Source organism: Salmo salar, chromosome ssa19, assembly GCF_905237065.1.
Source record: "Salmo salar chromosome ssa19, Ssal_v3.1, whole genome shotgun sequence".
Classification (NCBI taxonomy): Eukaryota; Metazoa; Chordata; class Actinopteri; order Salmoniformes; family Salmonidae; genus Salmo; species Salmo salar.
The window spans coordinates 24,241,189-24,267,502 of NC_059460.1; the positions used below are offsets into that span (position 1 = coordinate 24,241,189).

The following is a 26,314-nucleotide window of genomic DNA, read 5'->3' on the forward strand; positions in this document are numbered from 1 at the left end:
TTGTGTTTCAGTAAAGGTCCTGTAAATCTACAGAAATGTACTGGCTTCTGTGCTGCAAGTATTTTACTGTAAATTTACAGTCATCTACTGGCCACTGTGCTGCCAGTAATTTACTGTAAAAATTACAGGAAATGTTTTACAGTGTATGCAGGGAATGGGGTTTCATTTGGGACACAGAAATGTTAAGACAAGCTAGACATGGCTTATTCTACATCCCTGGCCTTTTCCTTTCCACAGCTAATTTTCTCCCTTTCTCTCAGCTCTCCCTTTCTGCTGCTCTCTTTCTCTTTCATTCATTTCCTCTCTCTCTTTCTCCATCTCTTTCTTGTCATCTGCATTGTCTAATAGGCTTTGGTTCTACAGCCCAGCTGTCTGTAGTGATTAGAGGGAATGGAAAGGGGATGAAGAGAAGAGAGAGAAAGAGACCCTGTAGCAGAATGATTGTTGGACTTGGGATCTGTGGGAAGGAATTCTATCATACAACCAAGGTACATTTGATTTCCCTATCCTGCTAGATCTAGGCCTATTTGTGCCCCAGCCAACTCCTCAATCGTCCTTGTCTTTCTGGCGACATGTTTGGAATGACAATCAACACCAGAAGAGTTAGCTGGCCCACATAGGTCGTGTCTACACTTGACACTAACATGTGACTTCTGCTATCAGAATACAAAGATCACATTGAAAACATGGGTCTCGATCCACAAAAGTCAGTTTGTGGTCTGATTGTGTTCAGATCTGGCTGACCACTTCAGGAGATGTTCAGAGGTGCATTGTGTGAGGATTTCTCCTCAGTCTGGATGCAATCAGGCTACCGAAAGATCATACAGTGGACGACATCATCAGCACTCCTCCCACAAGTCTCCAGAAAACTTGTGTTTTGGGACCGAGAGGCACCTTTTCATTATTACGTTGGAGGTAATATAATCCTAGTGTGTGAGGAACATGTTCGCTGACCTCAAACTCTAGCCAGGTAGCTAATATTTAGAAAAACTTTTGGGGGTTTGGCTAGAGTTATGCTAACCCATTTACAATCCCTTTAGCGTTGCTTGTTAGCTTGCTGGCAAGCTACAGATGTTTGCTGGCTTGTTAGCTACAGCTGTTAGCTACTGCCATCAGTTGTTGTTGTATTATTATCATATTTTACCTCTTCCACCGTTTGTAGAATGCATACTGGCATTTTAATAGAACACAGGAAAATCCGGACACACTGTGGACACGGTAGACACATTTAAATGTACAGTTGAAGTCGGAAGTTTACATACACCTTAGCCAACTACATTTAAACTTAAGTTTTTCACAATTCCTGACATTTAATCCTTGTAAAAATTCCCTGTCTTAGGTCAGTTTGGATCACCACTTTATTTTAAGAATGTGAAATGTCAGAATAATAGCAGAGAGAATGATTTATTTCAGCTTTTATTTCTTTCATCACATTCCCAATGGGTCAGAAGTTTACATACACTCAATTAGTATTTGGTAGCATTGCCTTTAAATTGTTTAACTTGGGTCAAACATTTTGGGTAGCCTTCCACAAGCTTCCCACAATAAGTTGGGTGAATTTTGGCCCATTCCTCCTGACAGAGCTGGTGTAACTGAGTCAGGTTTGTAGGCCTCCTTGTTCGCACACACTTTTTCAGTTCTACCCACAAATGTTCTATAGGATTGAGGTCAGGGCTTTGTGATGGCCACTCCAATACCTTGACTTAGTTGTCCTTAGGCCATTTTGCTACAACTTTGGAAGTATGCTTGGGGTCCTTGTCCGTTTGGAAGACCCATTTGCAACCAAGCTTTAACTTCCTGACTGATGTCTTGAGATGTTGCTTCAATATATCTAGATGAATTTCCATCCTCATGATGCCATCTATTTTATGAAGTGCACCAGTCCCTCCTGCAGCAAAGCAACCCCACAACATGATGCTGCCACCCCCGTGCTTCACGGTTGGGATGGTGATCTTCGGCTTGCTAGCCTCCCCCTTTTTCCTCCAAACCTAACGATGGTCATTATGGCCAAACAGTTGTATTTTTGTTTCATCAGAAAAGTGGACATTTCCCCAAAAAGTACAATCTTTGTCCCCATGTGCAGTTGCAAACCGTAGTCTGGATTTTATGGTGGTTTTGAAGCAGTGGCTTATGTTGATATAGGACTCATTTTACTGTGGATATAGATACTTTTGTACCTGTTTCCTACAGCATCTTCACAAGGTCCTTTGCTGTTGTTCTGGGATTGATTTGCACTTTTCGCTCCAAAGTACGTTCATCTCTAGGAGACAGAACGCGTCTCCTTCCTGAGCGGTATGATGGCTACGTGGTCCCGTGGTGTTTATACTTGTGTACTATTGTTTGTACAGATGAACGTGGTACCTTCAGGTGTTTGGAAATTGCTCCCAAGGATGAACCAGACTTGTGGAAGTCTACAAATTTTTTTCTGCGGTCTTGGCTGATTTCTTTTGATTTTCCCATGATGTCAAGCAAAGAGGCACTGAGTTTGAAGGTAGGTCTTGAAATACATCCACAGGTACACCTCAGATGATGTCAATTAGCCTATCAGAAGCTTCTAAAGCATTGACATCATTTTCTGGAATTTTCCAAGCTGTTTAAAGGCACAGTCAACTTAGTGTACGTAAACATCTGACCCACTGGAATTGTGATACAGTGAATGATAAGTGAAATATAGTCTGTCTGTAAACAATTGTCGGAAAATTACTTGTGTCATACACAAAGTAGAGGTCCTAACCAACTTGCCAAAACTATAGTTTGTTAACAAGACATTTGTGGAGTGGTTGAAAACAAGTTTTAATGACTCCAACCTAAGTGTATGTAAACTTCCGACTTCAACTGTAGGTGTAGATGCATGACGCATTCAGAATTCCATGATCAGAACTATATGATCAAATTACTAAAGCTTCATGAACTGTCAAGTCTAGACGACACGGCCAGACAGATCTGGCTAGCCTCGATCTAACATTTCCCGGCTCTTGCTACCTAGAGCCCAATGATTTCACCGAAGCTTCTGTGAAGTGCAGTTGGAATTTTTGAATTTTGTCATCACCTACTGATCGTCTCTCTGGAGGTAGAGAGAGGGGGGGTAGATAAATAGAGAGAGAGAGTACAGGGAGACAGAGAGAGAGAAAAAGAGACAGAGATAGAAAAAGGACATAGCACACACATCTTGTACATACAGGTAAGCCTAATTGTTAATCTCCAAAACCATTACAGTGCTGTCCAGGCACTAAAGCAATTCATTACTGAATTATACCACTCTAGTTGCTGCCTGCTGCACAATGAATGCAATAGGCCCTGGGGTGCTCTCCTCATTACCAGGTATATACTATCCCAGGTTGTGTCCCAAATGGCACCCTATTCCCTATGTGGTGCATTATTTTTCACCGGGGCCCATAGTACTATGGTCAAAAGTAGGGCACTATGTAGAGAATAAGGTGCCATTTGGGACACAGACACTGTCCTATACCAGGGAGGGAAGGAAAAGCTTTTAATAATAACATTTAGTATTCAGATTAAACTGCTATATAAATTTATATGCAGCTGTAGCTAGAATGACAGGGGCTGTGTCTCAAATGACACCCTATTCACTATATAGTGCACAATATAGGGAATGTAGTGCCATTTGGGATAGAGATATGTGTTAGGTATTAGATTACACTCCACTTTATTCTAATTGCGTGTGTGCATGGCTCACAAGCTTTACTGCACACTCTTAGAAAAAGGGTTCCAAAAGGATTCCCTTTTTGGTTCCAGTTAGAACTCTTTTGGGTTCCATGTAGAACCCTCTGGGGAAAGATTTTTTCCAAAGAACCCAAAAGGGTTCTACCTCGAGCCAATAAAGGGATCTTCAAAGGCTTCTCCTAAGAGGATAGCCGGAGAACCCTTTTAGGTTTTAGATGGCAATATCTTTCCAAGAGTGTACATACAAATAAAGGAAACAACACCATAAAGAATCTTAAAATAGGGCATTGGGCCACCGCAAGCCAACAGAACAGAATAGATTCAATGCGCCTTGGCATAGATTATACAGCGCATTGGGAAAGTATTCAGACCCCTCGACGTTTTCCACATTTTGTTACGTTACAGCCTTATTCTAAAATGTATTAAATTAAATGTTTTCCTAATCAATCTACACACAATACCCCATAATGATGAAGCCATTTTTTTTGCAAATGTATTAAAAATAAAAAACAGTAAAACCTTATTTACATATGTATTCAGAACCTTTGCTTATGAGACTCAAAATTGAGCTGAGGTGCATCCTGTTTCCATTGACTATCCTTGAGATGTTTCTACAACATGATTGCATCCACCTGTGGTAAATTCAATTGATTGGACATGATTTGGAAAGGCACACACCTGTCTATTTAAGGTCCCACAGATGACTTGCATGTCGGAGCAAAAACCAAGCCATGAGGTCAAAGGAATTGTCCGTAGAGCTTTGAGGCACGATTGTGACGAGGCACAGATCTGGGAAGGGTACCAAAACATTTCTACAGCATTGAAGGTCCCCAAGAACACAGTGGCCTCCATTGATTTTAAATGGAAGCAGTATGGAACTTCTAAGACTCTCCAGAATTGCTGTGTTGAGATGGGAGAACGTTCCAGAAAGACAACCATCTCTGCAGCACTCCACAAATCAGGCCTTTATGGTAGAATGGCCAGACGGTTGACACTCCTCAGTAAAAGGCACATGACAGCCCGCTTTGAGTTTGCCAAAAGGCAACTAAAGGACTCTCAGACCATGATAAATAAGATTCTCTAGTCTAATGAAACCGAGATTGAATTCTTTGGCCTGAATGCCAAGCGTCACTTCTGGATAAAACCTGGCACCATCCCTACGGTGAAGCATGGTGGTGGCAGCATCATGCTGTGGGGATGTTTTTCAGTGGCAGGGACTGGGAGACTAGTCAGGATCGAAGGAAAGATGAACAGACCAAAGTGCAGCGAGAGATCCTTGATGAATACCTGCTCCAGAGTGCTCAGGACCTCAGACTGTGAAGAAGAATCACCTTCCAACCGGACAACGACCTTAAGCACACAGCCAAGGCAATGCAGTGGCTTCGGGACAAGTCTCTGAATGTCCTTGAGTGGTCCAGCCAGCGCCCGGACTTGAACATCTCTGGAGAGACCTGAAAATAGCTGTGAAGCGACACTGCCCATCTAACCTGACAGAGCTTGAGAGGATCTGCCGAGAAGAATGGTAGAAACTCCCCAAATACAGGTGTGCCAAGCTTGTTGCGTAATCTCTGCCAAAGGTGCTTCAACAAAGTACTGAATAAAGGGTCTGAATGCTTATGTACAGTTGAAGTCGGAAGTTTACATACACCTTAAATACATTCAAACTCAGTTTTTCATAATTCCTGACATTTAGTCCTTGTAAAAATTCCCTGTCTTAGGTCAGTTAGGATCACCACTTTATTTTAAGAATGTGTAATGTCAGAATAATAGTAGAGAAAATGATTTATTTCAGCTTTTATTTCTTTCATCACATTCCCAGTGGGTCAGAAGTTTACATACACTCAATTAGTATTTGGTAGCATTGCCTTTAAATTGTTTAACTTGGGTCAAACATTTCGGGTAGCCTTCCACAGGCTTCCCACAATAAATTGGGTGAATTTTGGTCCATTCCTCCTGACAGAGCTGGTGTAACTGAGTCAGGTTTATAGGCCTCCTTGCTCTCACACACTTTTTCAGTTGTGCCCACATATTTTCCATAGGTTTGAGGTCAGGGGTTTGTGATGGCCACTTCAATACCTTGACTTTGTTGTCCTTAAGCCATTTTGCCACAACTTTGGAAGTATGCTTGGGGTCATTGTCCATTTGGAAAAACCATTTGCTACCAAGCTTTAACTTCCTGACTGATGTCTTGAGATGTTGCTTCAATATATACAAATACATGTCCATCCTCATGATGCCATCAATTTTGTGAAGTGCACCAGTCCCTCCTGCAGCAAAGCACCCTCACAACATTCCTCCTGACAGAGCTGGTGTAACTGAGTCACTTTGTAGGCCTCCTTGCTCACACACACTTTTTCACTTCTGCCCACAAATTGTCTACAGTATTGAGGTCAGGGCTCATGATGCCATCTATTTTATGAACTGCACCAGTCCCTCCTGCAGCAAAGCACCCCCACATCATGATGCTGCCACCCCATGCTTCACGGTTAGAATTGTGTTCTTCGGCTTGCAAGCCTCCCCCTTTTTCCTCCAAACATAACGATGGTCATTATGGCCAAACATTTCTATTTTTGTTTCATCAGAGATTTCTCCAAAAAGTATGATCTTTGTCCCCATGTGCAGTTGCAAACCGTAGTATGGCTTTTTTATGGCGGTTTTGGAGCAGTGGCTTCTTCCTTGCTGAGCAGCCTTTCAGGTAATGTCAATATAAGTCTCGTTTTACTGTGGATATAGATACTTTTGTACCTGTTTCCTCCAGCATCTTCACATTTTTATTTGCTGTTGTTCTGGGATTGATTTGTACTCTTCGCACCAAAGTACGTTCATCTCTAGGAGACAGAACGTGTCTCCTTCCTGAGCGGTATGACATCTGCATGGTCCCATGGTGTTCACACTTGTGTACTATTGGTGTTACAGATGATCGTGGAACCTTCAGGCGTTTGGAAATTGCTCCCAAGGATGAACCAGACTTGTGGAGATCTACAATTGTTTTTCTGAGGTCTTGGCTGATTTCTTTTGATTTTCCCATGATGTCAAGCAAAGAAGCACTGAGTTTGAAGGTAGGCCTTGAAATACACTCACAGGTACACCTCCAATTGACTCAAATTATGTCAATTAGCCTATCAGAAGCTTCTAAAGCCATGATATAATTTTCTGGAATTTTCCAAGCTGTTTAAAGGCACAGTCGCTCTTATTGTATGTAAGCTTCTGACCCACTGGAATTGTGATACAGTGAATTATAAGTGAAATAATGTCTGTAAACAGTTGTTTTAATGACTCCAACCTAAGTGTATGTAAACTTCCGACGTCAACTGTAAATGCTATATTTCCTTAACTCTTTTACCTGTTTTTGCTTTGTCGTTATGGGATATTGTGTGTAGATTGATGAGGGAAACTTTATTTTTATTACATTTTAGAATAAGGCTGTAACGTACCAAAATGACGGAAACGTCAAGTGGTCTGAATACTTTCCAAAGGCATTGTACATGTGTCTGGAATTCTATTGGAGGGATGGGACATCATTCTTCCAGCAGAAATTTCATAATTTGGTATTTTGATGATGGTGCTGGAAAACTCTAAAATACACTGTGGTAGGTATTAGATTCCAGTCCAAATCATTATAAATACATGTGTACATGGCTCACAAGCCTTACATACAAATAAACAACCTACAGGTAACTGCCCAAAAAAACTAAAAACAATCAAAGTTTCTGGAGGCAGAACTGAGTGATTTCCGCTAGATAGGCTGGCTGCAAAGTCAAAATTAGCTATATTGTAGAATTCATGAAAACAAAAATGTACTTTTTGGTCTTAATTGAAGGTTAGGATAAGGCATTACGATTAGAAGTGTGGTTTAGGTTAGGGTTAGGTTTAAAATCTGTGCAAGCGAGTGACCACTATGCCGAGCTACCTCCAGAACAAGATTCGTGACGAAAAACACTAACCTGTCTCTTCATAGGGCGTTGGGCCACCATGAGTTGCCAGAGCAGCTTCAATGCAGCTTGGCATAGATTCTACAAGTGTCTGGAACTTTATTCGAAGTATTCGACACCATTCTTCCAAAATGTGTTTTGTTGATGGAGGTGACTGGGTGTTTCTCAAAATGCATACTATCGTACACCGAAGACAGAAAAGATGGAGCACAGGAGGGAGTATGAGTCCGAATTAAAGTCTGAAAAACTGAGCACAGAGGGCACTTCTTGAATGCGTACTCCGTTTGTAAATATTTTTAAGCAAGCTTCAACGGAAAGTATGCAAAGAAATATGACGCAACAACTTAAAAAATTATGCAACATTTCTTGAAATCAATGCATGCTGTGTACATGCTGTATTAATTATGGCATGTTTACCTGCCTATGTTGGCCATTCCTATTGGAGATATTAAATGGGGAAAATAATTGGGTTTTGAGATACAGTGGGGGAAAAAAGTATTTGATCCCCTGGGGTTTGCCCACTTCCGAAGAAATGATCAGTCTATAATTTTAATGGTAGCTTTATATGAACAGTGAGAGACAGAATAACAACAAAACAAGCCAGAAAAACACATGTCAAAAATGTTATAAATTGATTTGCATTTTAATGAGGGAAATAAGTATTTGACCCCTCTGCAAAACATGACTTAGTACTTGGTGGCAAAACACTTGTTGGCAATCACAAAGGTCAGACGTTTCTTGTAGTTGGCCACCAGGTTTGCACACATCTCAGGAGGGATTTTGTCCCACTCCTCTTTGCAGATCATCTCCAAGTCATTAACCTCCCTGGGCAAGGTGGGACGTTTGCGTCGAAATACAAATACAAGGTGGCTCGAAATACAAATACCTCAAAAATGCTATAACTTAAATTTCTCAAACATGTGACTATTTTACACCATTTTAAAGACAAGACTCTTGTTAATCTAACCACATTGTCCGATTTCAAAAAGGCTTTACAGCGCCAAACTTGGCCCAAGTTTGACCAAACTCAGATTTACTATAAGAAAAATTGGATTACCTTTGCTGTTCTTCATCAGAATGCACTCCCAGGACTTCTACTTCAACAACAAATGTTGTTTTGGTTCCAAATAATCCATAGTTATATTCAAATAGCTCCGTTTTGTTCGTGCGTTCAGGTCAGTATCCGAAGGGTGACGCGCGAGCGCATTTCGTGACAAAAAAAATTCTAAATATTCCATTACCGTACTTCGAAGCATGTCAAACGCTGTTAAAAATCCATTTTTATGCGATTTTTCTCGTAAAATAGCGATAATATTCCAACCGGGCGACGTTGTATTCATTCAAAGGCTGAAAGAAAAAAATGGAGAATTCACATGAACGCGCATCTCCAGTGTCACTGTTCTCAGCCTGACCACTCACAAAATCTCCTGCTGTTTTTCGCCCAGAGACAGGAGAGACGTCATTCCACTTTCTGGTGCCTTCTGAGAGCCAATGGAAGCCTTAGAAAAAGTCACGTTACAGCAGAGATGCTGTATGTTCGATAGAGATGCCACAGAAGAAGAACAAATTGTCAGACAGGGCACTTCCTGTATGGAATCTTCTCAGGTTTTGGCCTGCCATATGAGTTCTGTTATACTCACAGACACCATTCAAACAGTTTTAGAAACTGTAGAGTGTTTTCTATCCAAATCTACTAATTATATGCATATTCTTGTTTCTGGGCAAGAGTAGTAACCAGTTTAAATCGGGTATGTTTTTTATCCGGCTGTGCAAATACTGCCCCCTAGCCCCAACAGGTTAAGGTTTCGAGGCTGACATTTGGCAACTCGAACCTTCAGCTCCCTCCACAGATTTTCTATGGGATTAAGGTCTGGAGACATGCTAGGCCACTCCAGGACCTTAATGTGCTTCTTCTTGAGCCACTCCTTTGTTGCCTTGGCCGTGTGTTTTGGGTCATTGTCATGCTGGAATACCCATCCACGACCCATTTTCAATGCCCTGGCTGAGGGAAGGAGGTTCTCACCCAAGATTTGACAGTACATTGCCCCGTCAAATGATGTGGTGAAGTTGTCCTGTCCCCTTAGCATAAAAACACCCCCAAAGCATAATGTTTCCACCTCCATGTTTGACGGTGGTGTTCTTGGGGTCATAGGCAGCATTCCTCCTCCTCCAAACACGGCGAGTTGAGTTGATGCCAAAGAGCTCCATTTTGGTCTCATCTGACCACAACACTTTCACCAGCTGTCCTCTGAGTCATTCAGATGTTCATTGGCAAACTTCTGACAGGCATGTTTAAGTATTCTTGAGCAGGGGGACCTTGCGGGCGCTGCAGGATTTCAGTCCTTCACGGCGTGGTGTGTTACCAATTGTTTTCTTGATGACTATGGTCCCAGCTGCCTTGAGATCATTGACAAGATCCTCCCGTGTAGTTCTGGGCTGATTCCTCACCGTTCTCATGATCATTGCAACTTCACGAGGTGAGATCTTGCATGGAGCCCCAGGCCGAGGGATATTGACAGTTCTTTTGTGTTTCTTCCATTTGCGAATAATCGCACCAAATGTTGTCACCTTCTCACCAAGCTCCTTGGCGATGGTCTTGTAGCCCATTCCAACCTTGTGTAGGTCTGCAATCTTGTCCCTGACATCCTTGGAGAGCTCTTTGGTCTTGGCCATGGTGGAGAGTTTGGAATCTGATTGATTGATTGAATCTGTGGACAGGTGTCTTTTATACAGGTAACAAGCTGCGGTTAGGAGCACTCCCTTTAAAAGTGTGCTCCTAATCTCAGCTCGTTACCTGTATAAAAGACACCTGGGAGCCAGAAATCTTTCTGATTGAGAGGGGGTCAAATACTTATTTCCCTCATTAAAATGCAAATCAATTTATAACATCTTTGACATGCATTTTTCTCTATTTTTTTGTTATTCTGTCTCTCACTGTTCAAATAAACCTACCATTAAAAGTATAGACTGATCATTTCATTGTCAGTAGGCAAACATACAAAATCAGCAGGGGATCGAATACTTTTTCCCCCCACTGTATATGCCGCAAATAAGGTCTGAGGTTAACACAGGCTTGGGATATCTTATATGTTTTATTCTTTGAGATATTATCAGTCAGTTAACATCCTTTATGAATTATGAAGCCTTTGTGTGCTCAAAATACAGTGCCCTCAGTAATTATTGGGACAATGAAGCTTTTTTATTTATTTTGACTCTATACTCCAAAAGTTTGGATTTTAAATTAAACAATGACTATGAGGTTTAAGAGCAGATTGTCAGCTTTAATGAGGGTATTTTCATCCATATCAGGTTAACCGTTTAGAAATTACAACACTTTTTGTATATAATCCCCCCATTTTAGGGGAGCAAAAGTATTGGGACAAATTCACATACAGTACCAGTCAAAAGTTGGGACACAGAGAATGCCAAGGGTGTACAAAGCTGTCCTCAAGGCAAAGGGTGGCTACTTTGAATAATCTAAAATCTTTCTGAGTTGTTTAACACTTTTTGGGTTACTACATGATTCCATATGTGCTATTTCATATGGTTGATTTCTTCACAATTATTCTACAATGTAGAAAATAGTAAAAATAAAGAAAAATCCTTGAATGAGAAGGTATGTCCAAACATTTGAGTTGTACTGTACATGTACACATGCATGCATGCACACACACACAGGCACACACTTCCCTCTCGGGATAATAACCTGTTAACAACTCCCCTAACCCCACCCCTCGTTTCCAGCCTCACAGACTCAGCCAGTCCTACCCAGCAGAAAACCCTACCCTGTTTGACTCCAGCTCAACCATGCCACCACCACAGCAAGACAATTCTTCGGTAGGGAAAATAACTTTCAGATTCATTCCCCGAGTCAAATCTGAAAGTAAAATGAGATGCCTATGGCTAGTCAGGCAGAGGGAGGAAAGAGAGGGAGAATAATATATCTAGCTACCTGGCCAGCGAACAGAGGGCAGGAGGGAGAAACAAAACAGGACCCCACTTACATACCAATTTATAAATCCCTCTTTCATGCATAACTTCGTTTACATCCCAACTGGCACCCTATTTCCTATTTGTTTTCTTTGGTTAAAAGCAGTGCACTTGCTCTGGTTAAAAGCAGAGCACTTCATAGGGAATAGTGTGCATTTTTGGAAGGGCCCCTAACCTCCAGGAGACTATATGCTAAACTTACCGTGCACTCTTAGAAGTAAAGGTGCCTGGAATAACCTTTTGGGTTGCCACACCGGCAGAACCTTTCCAATTGAAAAGGATCCTTGAGTAACCCCTCAAAAAAGGCTTTTGAGGAACCCCGGTGTAAAGGTTCAAACTGCAAACTAGCCGACAACAAAAGCTAGCTAGTTAGACCATGGGAAAACTACGGCTCGCTCTTGCGCAGTGACCTGTTGGCCTTCAAGAAGGCAGAATTTTGTTAAAATGGTCCCACTCATTAAGTCAAAATGTGATTGGTCGATTCCACTGTCACTCCAAAAATGTTGCCCTAATACAGTTGAATGGCAGATGCCTTTATCTGGCTTCTGATGGCCTAGCCAATGGCTGACTTTGCTTGCCAGATTTATCTCTCCTGAGACCAGCAATGAAAAATCCTGATTGGTTACTTTTTTTAATCTTTTGTGTTAACCCTTTCCTTTTCAACAAAAACTGAAGAGATTAAATCAGAACATAATTTTAAATAAAATAATAATATAATCATAATTTCTATAAATCCTTAGCCCTTCTCTGAAGGTGTAGAAGGCCCATTGTTCCACTCTGTGCTCTATTTTTACCTTAGCATGAATTTTATCTGTATTTCTGTAAGTTGTCCTGAAATGTGAAGACAGAAATACTGGACAGTTTTTATAATGGTGGTGATTTGACAAAATTACAATCATGTCTTGAATTGGACTTGCATTTTTCTGGTCTCGGTCTTGACCCTGTCTCGTACCCCTTGTCCCCCATCCCGGTCTCGGTCTTGACTCGGACTCGATATGTTCCTGTCTTGGTCTTGAATCGGTCTTGGTTTAGGTGGTCTCAAACACACCCCTGCTACGAAGCAAGTGACAAATAACATTTGATTTGATGTGATGTGAGAGTGAGTGCCTGTCAGGCAGACTGAGTCTGCATCCAAAATGGCACCCTACTCCCTACGTAGTGCACTAGAAAGAGAGAAAGAGAGAAGGAGAGAGAGCAAGGGTGAAAAAAATAAGCCATTGTGAACTACGGTTGATGAGTCTATTGGCTGCAGTTCATCATCTGGTCAATAAAAAGGTCATGGGTCGACATGTGCAGTGTCACATTAATGACTGTACCTAGTAAACGACACTGCATGAGTGCCAAATGCCCTCCTATTACCTTTATAGTGCACTAGTTTTGACCAGAGCCCTATGAGTCCTGGTAAAAAATAGTGACCTATAATGGAATTAGGGTGCCATTTGGGAAGCAGTAAAGGATACTCTCTGAGGGGTCATATCTCTCTTGTCTGTCACAACATCATTCTATAGTTTGATGCTCTAGAGATATTACACTGTAACCATCAATCTTACCCTGACAGGCATTTATCACCCTCTCTGTCTTTCTCATTTCTCTCGCTCATCTCTCTCTCTCTCTCTCTCTCTCTCTGGGCTTCAAATATCTCTTCTTACTTTACAGTTTCTCTTTGGCATATACTGTAATCAACAGCGACTCTTCAGAAGTGAAATATTTTCCAGTCAACATGAACATTCAATTATCATATGACAAATTCCTCATTGACAGCTATGTACTAGCTTCAAGGTCTGTTTCTCCAACCGTTGTATGTTAACTGTCCTCCTTACATCACACACTCCATCCATCAATCATTTCTGGATCGTTTGATAAATAATGTTTCCCACACAAAAAATAAAAGCCTCTTCCTTCAAGGTAATAATGATGATCATTAGAGCAACCCAATCAAAGCTAAAGTCCTTCCATTTTGAGTCCTTTATACTGGTTTCCTAACCTGGTCCCAGATATGTTTGTTCTCTTGCCAACTCCATTGTTTGGCATGAAAATAAGTGACAATGAGTTGGCATGATGGTACACACAGATTTTCCCATATGGCCCAAATACAGATGGGGATGACAAGACAGCGTTGATTCCCTGTGGCTCAGTTGGTAGAGTATGGTGTTTGCAACGCCAGCATGGAGTGTGCAACACCAGGGTTGTGGGTTCGATTCCCACGGGGGGCCAGTACAAAAAAAAAAAATGCATGAAATGTATGCTCTGGATAAGAGTGTCTGCTAAATGACTAAAATGTAAAAATTATTTCTACCACTGTCTGTCCTGAGAGTTGTCTGGACTTTTCTGAGTATGTGTTAAAACAAGCAGGAAACACCATCATGAGGCGTTTCGTATTGGTAAGAACGATGAGACATGTCGGTGGCCAGACTGACTGACCTGTCTGATGAAGGAGGAAAATAAGTCACCCCTGAAAGAGCCTGGAGAGCTCCAGGGAACCACTGAGATCACCACACACTGTTCACCTCTGTACCCTCTACACACTCTGTTTGAGATCACCATTAATCTACCAAACACCCAATAGAGGCTGGTGAGGGGAAGATGGCCCCTAGTAGTGGCTGAAGTAAAATTAGTGGAACGCTATCAAACCATTGCATTCATTCACCAGCCACAACTGCCACTGCATTTTCTCAGACACACTGGCCAACTACGCACTCATCAGCAATCCCTCAAGGTCAAAGATGATCTCTTGATTCTGGGGGGGTCGTACACACTCTGAAAACAACAAGGTCTGTTCAATACAAACCAAAATGTAACAGAAGACCACGTGTGCTGTGAAGCCATGCTGTGCTGTGTGCGACAACTTTTCTATGAAAACAACCGTGAGTGTGGTTATGCGTTCTTTCACCTTTCAACGTTGTGATGGGTTAGCTGCAGCTAAATGCTAAAATAATCACTGCCACCAAATGCTAAAATAATCACTGCCACCCCTGCCGATGCTACCTCTACCTTTTCTCGTTGTCTTAAAGTGGCAAGAGACTTGGGAGACTTGAACAAATTCTCCTAGAAATGTGAGTTATAGATCTACTTGAAAGCAAGTCTAAGAATTGGTAGATCTGTTCTATGTGCACTATTTCTATGCTTCACGTTCTCAAGTTTTGTTTTTCCATCTTTTACCTTCGGTTTTTACACCAGCTTCAAACAGCTGAAACAACAATATTTTTGGTAATGGAAAATATTTCACAGCGGATTAGATGGTACAATGATTCTCTACACTATACTAGCTTATTTTGTCACATAAACTGAAATTAGGCAAACTATTAGCGTTTTAGCAACCAGGAAATGGCAGAGCAATTTCTGCATTGTGTAACTTTAATGGCTGGTTTGAAGCATAGTAAATCACTTTCATCTGACAAAAATGGATGCATTCACCATCGCCATTAGACACTGTCTACGTCCCAAATTGCACCATATTCCCAATGTAGTGCACTACTTTTGATCAGGTCCCATTGGGTTCACATAGGGCTCCAGACAAAAGTAGTGCACCATGTAGGGAATACGGTGCCATTTCAAACAGCCCCAATTTAGAATACATCCAGGAAGCTAGAAATAACATAATTTATCAACAGGAAGAGATGTCGTCTAAAACAAGAACACCTGGAAGATGGTGAGTGATCTAATTTGAAGCCAATACAGTAAAACTAGTAGGTGAATGAAAGAAAAACAGCATTTAAATACTGGAGATCAAGGAAGGCCTCGGAAATGCATTAAAAACTGTCATTAAGGATAGATGGCCAAGTCAGTGGGTAAATGCATCTAAAATGCTAGTAACTGAAGTGTTGCTGGTTTGAAAAAAAATCTGTCAATGTACCCTTGAGCCAGGCACTTTACCCTAATTTGTTCCAAGGGTGCCATACTACTATGGCTGACCCTGATAAACAACACATTTCACTGCACTTATCTGGTGTATGTGACTAGAGCCCGGGATCTGGTTAAAAGTAGTGCACTATATAGGGAATAAAGTGCCATTTGGGACGCAACTGGTGTATCAATATGCCTGTGTGTTTGTATGCATGGAAAGCTCATTTTAGATAGGGCGGGAAAACAAAATGAATGCCGGGGAGAGACTCAAAGAATCAAACACATACACACCAATATCTGCTCACTAACAGGTTGTGGACTTGGACTATCACTTCTAAAAATGTGCCTAAATTCCTCAATATCACCTAAATTCAAATAAGTTCCAAAAAGTACATGAAGGAAAACATTAAATGACGCAAGTACAGTCCCCTGGACCATTCAGCTTCAATTTGTGTCTCGATTCTCAAAACTGGGCGGGTAACCTTGTAGTCTCTTACTTTGAAAGTTCTCCCTCACTCTCTCCATCTCAACATCACCATTGAAATCTTCACTTCTCTCTTTATTATTTTTGTGCTGAGAAAGGAGATGTGACATAACAGGGCCAAATATCTTACAACCTGTTTCATTCCGCCTGTTCACCCTACCTCTGCAAAATACATTTCACTAATTTTTCAGATGGAAGATACAAAGACGTTCCATCATTATAGAAGGTCACTGTTGGCACCCCATCAATTGTCAGATTTTTTTTATATATATGCATGAAACACATTTATTACAAACAGCTCTCACAGAGGGGAAGGATATGAGAACCATGATGAATCACAAAGTCATCAGGTACAGAGAGAAAGAGAGAGGGAGGGGGAGAGAGAAAGAAAAGAGGGAGAGTGAGAGAAAGAGATAGAGAGAGAGATGGGTCAGCATGATGTGGAAGATAAAGTGACAGGGTTTATGTATCTACTCCAACATTTAGAATGGTAACGGTCTATAGTAACCCAGGCTAAATATAATTATAGCATGAAAAAAAACAAACACACAAACTATCTATCTTGCAGATTCACAGATGACTGGTACAAACACATTTTCAAACAGGTTGCATTTGTTTGATTTTACAAGAGAACCCGAGGGAGTCATAATATGCATTAATAAGAACAGAACATATATGAAAGCCAAACACAGCATATGGTCTTATTGAACATTCAAAAGATGCAGTGTGATAAGTTGTGCACAGTGGCCAAGATCCAATAGACTGCCTCTGCACTGGGTGAACTACCAATATAATATCCGTAGGTAGGTAGCCTGTAGCACCAACTTTATTTTGCATCCCAAATGTCACCCTATTCACTTTATAGTCCACTACTTTTGACCAGGGCCCTTTGGGACACAGGCTATCTCCTCTATTTTACCTGTTAGAAGTTTTAACTCTTTGGTTAAAAGAGACAGGCATTTCTCTCATGCTCGTGTGAACAGGCACCTTTGTGTTATGTGTCTTTCGGGTTCCTCTTTAAGTTCTTGTTTTTAAGGGTGCTAGCATGCCAACTGCAGATCATCACCAAGCTTAAGACCTTACCACTTCCTCAGTACTGCGGGTAGTTTGCATCCTGCTTCTGAGCTGCTGAGGCTTGATGCAATCAGTGTGAGATTAAAGGCAGTGCAGAGAGCATGTGGGAGGAAGTACTGTTTGTTTGGTTTTTACTTGGTCAGAACAGAACAGGAACAATAACATAGCAACAACACAGCTGTGATGAAGCCTTTATCTGTATGCACTTCAGCCTAGTCCTTATGTAATGTGGATCATTTTGCTTGTTTAACAGTATAGCTTCCTCAATCACAAGTACACTATTGGGATTAATCTTGCGTCTTCTGCCTCACAAACACACATGACCGCCCTCTTGACAACATCTTACCCAGCTATGATACTGGAAAAAATACAATTCCATGCTGTGGGTGGAGGCATTTCAAGCTGAAGGTTTAGGTTACCAAGACAACTCGTCGTTACACCTTCAAAATATTAGCGTACAGAATGGGAGATGGAAGGAGCATTATTTGGAACATTTCTGCCCAGTCAGTCTATGGCACAGAGTCCATGAGCAACTACAAAAAAAAACAATTAGGTGTTTCTGTGAGTCTAAGACCACTGAAATAGTGAACATGGTGCCATTGGCCCAGCAGAACTCAGTCAATATGGTAAAAATCCGGACACAAATTAGCCTGGATTCGGCACAGACCTCTCTCTCTCCCAACAGATGGGACCCAATTAGCCAGCTGACTCCAGGAGAAACACTTGGGCAGCCAGCCACATGGAGCCTAGAGCCAGGATGCAAATTAATAGAGGGGGGAGGGGATGAAGAGAGGAGGAAAGAGAGCACCTGAGAAAGCCATCTTTGGAAAGTAGAAATTAATTAGGGGGACAGCAGAGGTGGAGGAGTAGTTTTGTAAAACGTAACAAAGAGAAAGAGAGCGAGAGAGGGGAGAGAGAGCGAGCGAGAGGTGGGTGATGAGAAAGAGAGAAAGAGAGGTGAAAGTGTTGTATTGAAGACAGGAGAGGAGAAGCAAGAGGAGGAGGAGGAGAGAAAGTGAGGATGGATGGATCCCAGGAGATCTTAGACAAACACACACCTGAAGGGTGTTAATGTAGAAGAATGTATGATTGTAATAAGTCCCGGCATTGAATCTTTCTCTATTTATTCATAAGATTATCCAACTGTAAAATCAACAGAGGCATATTAATTTTGAAACCCATATGTAGTTAGTATTCTATAATTGTCAAATTTCCTCCTTCCAACCCATTGATTCAATTAGTGTGGGTGTCAATCACTGATCCATTTAAAGTGGAGAAAAATACAAAAAGGTACTCCCACTGCCTCAGCTACTATGTATTGTCATGTTTTCACACAAAACGTATAGCTGCATCTTGTCTTTAGAAAGGCCACTAGGCAAAAATATTGACCAAATTGCCATGTCCACTTTTGTGAACATACACAAATACAGACCAGCATCATACTTGTCTCGCAGCCTTTAAATGTTTTATTGGAAAAAACTTGCGAACACAGTTAAGAAAGATGCATACCTATTCATGTTTACCTAAAGAAACTAAAATGAACTAAAATTCCACATCTTTGCATTTTCAGCGACACCTCCCAAACTGGATCATCAAACACCTGTCAGGTGGATGCAGCTTCAGTCACATCTAGAGGAAAGCTTTAACCTTTTCTGACGCCACAATCACAGCTTTCAGACTGATTTCAAATGTCTCTCCCACTCACCTTAAAAGCAGGTAGAAAACCTCCCCAAAATAACCTGCCATAGAGCATTAAACTCCAAATGACAATTTTCAAAGCCTCAGATCTGTCAAAAGCTCTCCTCTCTCGTCCTCTGTCTCTCTTCTTATTTTCTCTTCCTCTCTCAACATCAAGGCGGTATTTACTTTGTTGCTATCCCCAGAATCATTCTCCGAAAGCAGCACAAAACCTTACTTAAAATAGTAGAACATTGACAAATCAGATGAAATAAAACACAACGTAAACACAACTGTAGCTAAATTTGTTGAAGCTTAACCAAGCTACTGGGTGATCATTCACAGAAAACTGTGGTTTAAATGAAAGGGAGAGACTTAAAGAAACATTATATTGTATCTTCACCTAATACCTAACTGGAGTGGATCTTTAGAGGGGAAATCTGCGATTGGAAATACAACAAAATGGTCATCACACCCCTTGTTTTGATAAACAGCCGAGGGATGGGGCTAAATAAATGTTGAAACTGAAATTCTCCATAAAAATGTGGCCTCTCTCTGCCATGTATGGGTCTCCAAGACATCTGGTTTTTAAAACCACCTCTTGTTCTGCTGTCCTTGTCACTTCGGATTATGCTTACAAGTCAATTCCCTCCATGGTTCTTATATACAGTTTGTAGGAGTATCCTTTACTGTTTAACATCTATTTTAGGACCCCTGTAGGTATCAAAAAAATTATTTCAAAATGATTTGATGAAATATAGAAACACATTGAATAGCACGTTCATAAATGGCAGAAACACATAATAAGGAATAAGGTTTTGAAGTGTCTGTCCTATATCTAGGAGACATTTTAACCTGTACTGAGTTACCTTCAGACAAGTCGTAGAACAAAACGGAGAACACCATCGTGTTCGTGAGAGTCTCATCTTGCCATAGAGGGGTCATATTATTTTGGACGCTACAGACGTTTTCGTGAAAAGACAGATTTTCAGGGTGTCTCCTGGTCTGACAAACAGCCCTGTAGCTCTGCCACTTTCCACCGCAGATGTGGAAGGCCGACATAGGCGGATGGGGTGGATTGAGTCCATACAAAAATACAGATATCTCTAGCTTAAACAGGCTTTCAATTATTCAGTATTATCTTTTTCAAAGCAGTTCAGACTAAAAGCCATGAAAGCCAAGCTCAAGGCTGCCCAAATAGGCCTACAGAAGGCTAGAATACTACCAATCCCAAACCACAGTATTCCTGATATTTACAATATAATATGTTAAAGCATCTTTTATCTCAAAATGCACATATCACTCAGTATGCATATCAATAAATTATAGGAAAATAAAAACTGTGTGTGCGGGTGTGGTTTTACTATCCTTGCGGGTATCAGAGGTCCTAAATAAGTGGTTACAACTAGCATTAGGGGTTTGGAGTTAAGGTTAGGTTAAAGGTTAGGGTAAATAGGATTTTTTATGGGAATAAATGTTTTGGCCTCCATAAGGATAACAAAACAAATGTGTGTGTTGGTGATGTGCGAGAGAAAACAATACAAAAAGAAATCTACAAATGTATCATTCTTGTGCAATTTATATCTATAGGCTGCATATATTTTTTTTTCTCTCATAATTTATCTGCCATTAGTGTGTAAGCCTAAACTTTAGGGCCTAACTTTACAAACGGCAAATAGCCTATACACCAATCACCAAATGCTTTTGGAAACCGGTAGAAAAAGTTACTGATGAGCCACTGAGGCAAAGAGGACAATGTCGAAGTTTAATTCAATAAGACAAAAGCTGCGAAATGGAGAGTTGAAAATAAAGACAAGGGATGAGGATGGTGATAGCAGTGCCTACACTCTTAGAGAATATAAATTTTTTAACACATCCGCGTGTCTAGTTAGGGAGGACATGTTGACCGAACATGATGTGTACATTGTGAATTAATTCCTGCAATTAATGTTAAAAGCTGACAACCATACAACTCACTCAAGATGTGTTAGATTATTGACCAATCATATTGCTGATCCGAAGTCATCGTGGATCTACACTCTAAGAACAGATGTATTAAAAAATACATGTTGTGTTATTTTAACACAATCATCATTTTGGCACATTTAACACATGATTTTTGTAAATTTTTCAACACAATGTTAAAGTAATACAATATGTCATCCCTAACAAAACACACGGATGTGTTAAAAAATGTGTTGTTTTTTTACACATAGTGTGTTGTAATCCACTTTAACATTCTGTAAATTTAACGCAGTGAGTGCTCCATATACAAAATCTTACATTCTGTACATGCAAAATATCCTTCATGAAAGACTTCAAACATTTTAGTGCCAGTTAGATATGCAGTCCAGGGAAATTAACTCAGACAATTTTATAGATGAGATACAGGAGAACAGACTCGGTAAGGTTGCCATTTATTCCTTGTCAGAGGTAAACATAAAAAATCTATCATACACCAGGTAAAATGGTAAAACACTTCCACTGACAGGTGGCCAAAAATATCTAACTGAAAGCCACGCCACCACTAAGCCACACCTCCAATTGAATAAACTTCTACCATAGACCAGTTAAACTGGTACAACACTTCTACTCACAGGTGGCCAAGGAGCGATAACTAAAAGCCAAGCCCTCACTAAGCCACATCTCCAAAATAATTTCCCAGTGTGCCTTGCCTTTTCGAGGGAATTGTAGTATTACCACCCATGACTGTATTTGTTAGTGATACAGATATGGTTATTGAATTTGCTTCTCTTCAGGCCTGTGGTTATCACCAATTAAGTTTCTAGGTGAGTGGTTTCATTCAAATCTTGTATGGCCTTACTTTAAAAACTAAATTATCCTATACAGTGGCCTGAAACTATTGGTTCTACAGGCTACATCTGGTCTGCAAGTAGCATTGGAAAACTCTAGTATCTTTCCTGGAAAATGTGGTTGAAGGAGTCCAGGTTTCCTGCATATTCCCTCCAGTTTCCATGAAGCTTTCAACTGGGATATCTAAATATCCTGGGAATTTTGGGAACATTACCAGATTTTTGCAAACCTGCCTGCAAGTCACATTATGCAAAGTGATGTATAATTCCTATTGGAATCCAGCCAACAGTTGGGATTTTTATTCCCCTGCAACCTGCATTCAGAATGACTGCCAGGGTTAGGAACATTGGGTAGAGACTACGCATTCCATTTAGACTGGAAGAACGATTCCAGTAACAAACGCAAAAACTAACTGATTGGATTAGTTTAGAAAAATGTATTTTATTTATCTTAGTGTAGCATAAGATTAATGCCTCAAACAATGTACATGCAAAAACACAGATATAAAAACATTTTTTCTAAATCAACCTGCAGTAGAACATGCTGGGAAATATGATAATGATAACGGTTATGGTAGAAATTTGCTTAAATGTCCTAACTTCTTGAAAACGCGTCTGAGACACATTATATTTTTATAAATCAAGGCTAAAATGTTGCCGTGTCCGCTCTGCATTAGCCTCAAATGTACACCTTATTCAGATAAAGAGTACATTTACCTTGTTTCATGTTTCATATTCCTTCTGCTGGCTGAGGCTCACTGCAGGTTTTCAGTTGTCACTTCACTTTTCAAGATGTGTGAATGCCAGGGTGTGAGGCCACAGCATAGATACATGATGACTTCGGATCCACAATTCGATTGGTCAATAATATAACATCTAGGGTGTGTTGTATGTTTTTCAGCTTTTAACACATTATTTGCAGGAATTGACACAAAATGTGTGGAAAAATGTACACAAAATGTACACAAATCACAGTGACTAAATGACTGAAATGTTATTGTGTTTAAAGTAACACATGCCGTCCAAAGCTAGACACAAGGATGTGTTAAAAAATGTAATACCAACTCTAAGAGTGTATGTTATGTGTGATGATTGTGATGCGTTATGCAAATTCGACAGTCACAAGACAGGACTTCAAATAGGCCTATGGCATGTCACGTGAACTGTAGCCTACTGTTCAGATGGGTTAAATGGAAATTGAAATGTGGACACTGACTGTAGGTCTACAACCTATTGTATTTTTTCCCCAGTCCATAAACGTCTTTGCTCCCCGAAATAAGCAGAGACCACAGAGAACTTAACTGATGTCAACTAAATTGAAGCATTAATTCTATCATTTATGACATTATTCTGGTGAACAAGAGTTAATTTAGTTTTCTATGGCAACATATAATGACAGAAGAGAAGCTGCATGTATCTAATTATAGACAAGTTGGCTAACAAATAGCCTCAAAAAATGTCAGAGATTATAAGCAGAAACATATAAATTAGGGAAAATCCTCAGATTTTCACTTTATCACATACAGTGCATTCGGAAAGTATTCAGACCCCTTGACTTTTTCCACATTTTGTTTCGATGCAGCATTATTCTAAAATGTATTAACAAAAAAAATATATAATCAATCTACACACAATACCCCATAATAACAAATCAAAAACAGGTTTTCAGACATTTTAGCACATTTATTAAAAATAAAAAAACACAGAAATACCATATTTATATAAGTATTCAAACACTTTTCTATGAGACTCGAAATTGGGCGCAGGTACCCATTTCCATTGATCGTCCTTGAGATGTTTCTACAACTTCATTGGAGTCCATCTGTGTTAAATGCAATTGATTGGACATGATTTGGAAAGGCACCCACATGTATATATAAGGTCTAACAGTTGACAGTGCATGTCAAAGCAAAAACCAAAGCATGAGGTCAAAGGAATTGTCCGTAGAGCTCGGAGACAGGCTTGCGTCGAGGGTATTAAAAATGTAGGGTACTAACAATGTTCTGCAGCATTGAAGGTCCCCAAGAACACAGTGGCCTCCATAATTATTAAATGGAAGCAGTTTGGAACCACCAAGACTCTTCCTAGAGCTGTCCACCCGGCCAAACTGAGCAATCGGGGGAGAAGGGCCTTTGTCAGGGAGGGGACCAAAAACCCAATGGTCACTCTGACAGAGCTCCAGAGTTCCTCTGTGGAGATGGGAGAACCTTCCAGAAGGACAACCATCTCTGCAGCACTCCACCAATCAGGCCTTTGTAGTTGAGTGGCCAGACGGAAGCCACTCCTCAGTAAAAGGCACATGACAGCCCGCTTGGAGTTTGCCAAAAGGCACCTAAAGGACTCTCAGACCATAATAAACAAGATTCTCGGGTCTGATGAAACCAAGATTTAACTCTTTAGCCTGAATGCCAAGCGTCACATCTGGAGGAAACCTGGTACCATCCCTATGGTGGTGGCAGTATCATGCTGTGGGGATGTTTTTCAGTGGCAGGGACTGGGAGACTAGTTAGGATCAGGGGAAAGATGATCAGAGCAAAGTACAGAGAGTTCCTTGATGAAAACCTGCTCCTGAGCGCTCAGGACCTCAGACTGGGGTGAAGGTTCACCTTCCAACAGGACAATGACCCTAAGCACATGGCCAACAAGTCTCTGAAAGTCCTTGAGTAGCCCAACCAGAGCCCAGACTTGACCCTTATCTAACATTTCTGGAGAGACCTGAACACAGCTGTGCAGCGACGTTCCCCATCCAACCTGACAGAACTTGAGAGGATCTGCAGAGAAGAATGGGAGAAACTCCCCAAATACAAGTGTGCCAAGCTTGTAGGGTCATACTCAAGAAGACTCAAGGCTGTAATCGCTCCCAACAGTGCTTCAAGAAGTACTGAGTAAAGGGTCGGAATACTTATGTAAATGTTTATTTTCAGTTTTTATTTCTTAATTTCTTTGGTATTATGGGTATTGTGTGTAGATTGATGAGAGAGAAAAAAACAATTTAATACATTTTAGAAGAAGGCTGTAACATAAAATGTGGAAGTCAAGGGGTCTGAATACCTTTCGAATGCACTGTATAGGCCTAGTCAGGCAGTTGCTGATGGGTTATTAGCAATTGCGGGTGGGTTCGGGTGAACAAACAGCTGACCCTCGCACTTTAGTGTGTCTGTGTGTGTAAAGAAAGGAGTGTACGCTCTTTGCCCTCCAAAGACTAGATAAAAGTTAGAAACACTTAGGCCTACACATTGCAAGGGACAACATTCTTTCTCTTTTCTCTCTGTCTGCGAAATGAGGATATAGAGCGGAGTGGGCTCTGAAGTCAAATAGCATACAAGCAACTACAAAAAGACTGTAAATCAACTGCATAACACAATTACTACATCAAATTATGAACAGGGTAGAACATTCGAATTAGTTGTTAGCGTTCTAAAAAAACGATTGATTTAGTTTCATTTTGACCTCACCTATCAATGCATTGCATTATAAATGTATTAGCAAACAAAATTGAAATCTACGCCAAAAAACGTAAAGTTTGACATCTAGGCTAAATTATTTGTGGAAAAAAATAAAGATGTCTGTCCATCAGAGAGCAATCAATGTTTTATTTTGCAATCGGTCTGATGGTTAACATTTCCTTTAACATTATTATCGGAGAAAGGACAACGCACCAAGCCAACAGAGCGCTGCAGCCTCGAGACAGAGCATATGATATTTATTCCTAACATTGTCTCACCTAGCCTAATGTTGATAGCCTGCGCATTGCAACATTTGTAACATATCCGATAAATAAGTTTATATTGTTTACAGAATCAATATTGCCTACCATACATTACAATATGTACGACAACAATATAATCTCAATCTCACCTTTAATATCCGCTGTATGTCATGTATGCATTTAGTAGCCTACAGCAGCAATCCACATTCGGCTTCAGTGTCTGTTTGATAATTTTTTCTGTCTGTACCTGGGCTCTGTCTCCTCCGAACGAGCATAGACTAGACTGGACTGGCAGCGATTGCGAAATTCTGGCTCCGCGTTCCCCCTTGATCTAGGTGGACTAGGCAACTTCACGGAGTGGTGACAGCAAAGACCGTTTAGTATGTGGTTACCCAGCTAGCAGATTTGGATCCTTAGAAGTTGTGGGAACGTATGTTTTTGGTCTTACATTGTTTGTGGGAACGAAGCCATATGTTTCCTGACTGGTAAAACTGAATATTTCTTTTAACTTAACTTTTTTTTAAATGTTCTGGGAACAGAAGTGAAAAATTCACCTGTTCTGGGAATGTTTATTTTTAGGATACAGGGTGGTTCCTTGAACATTTTCCTGGGAGGTTTGAGAACGGAAATTATAAGCTATTTGGAAGGTGAATAACACTGCTAGTTTATTTTGAGTTAACTCTTTTTAACTTCAAGCACAGATAGAACACATGTAATTTCATTTCCTTAGGCATTAATAATGCCAAACACATTTATTTTGACACGGTATCTGAGAGATTCAAACCTATAATCTTCTGTTTTGTAGCCATGGAATTAGTCCACTGCTCCACCAGGATGGAGCTAGCATGCCATGTAAGATTAGTCTATTCAAACAGACCCCATTTCAGAGGAAACATGCACTCAGGTGTGGCAAATTAGTGGGCGCGGCCAACATACCTGAACACACTTAACAAGATAGATGACAGCGAGAGTTTTGTTCATACTGAGAACAGAATGTATTTGTTTTTAAATAACATTCATAGAATATTCTTTGAACGTTACAAAAATGTTCTTGTGGTTTTTATGGAAACCTTTCTTAATTTTCTCAGAACAGGTTGAGGACATGACT

At 40.6% G+C, this 26,314-nt stretch overlaps 1 protein-coding gene across 3 annotated transcripts in view; it reads right to left on the minus strand.

Moving 5' to 3' along the window:
• The window catches only part of LOC106578589 (E3 ubiquitin-protein ligase RNF152), a 68,571-nt gene extending 43,001 nt beyond the window's left edge, over window positions 1–25,570 (minus strand). For all 3 annotated transcript variants that reach the window (XR_006760696.1, XM_014157576.2, XM_014157577.2), the window contains exon 1: window positions 25,356–25,570. The gene's annotated coding sequence lies outside the window, so the exon portion shown is untranslated. The remainder of the gene's footprint in view (window positions 1–25,355) is intronic.
• Window positions 25,571–26,314: the final 744 nt, after the last annotated feature.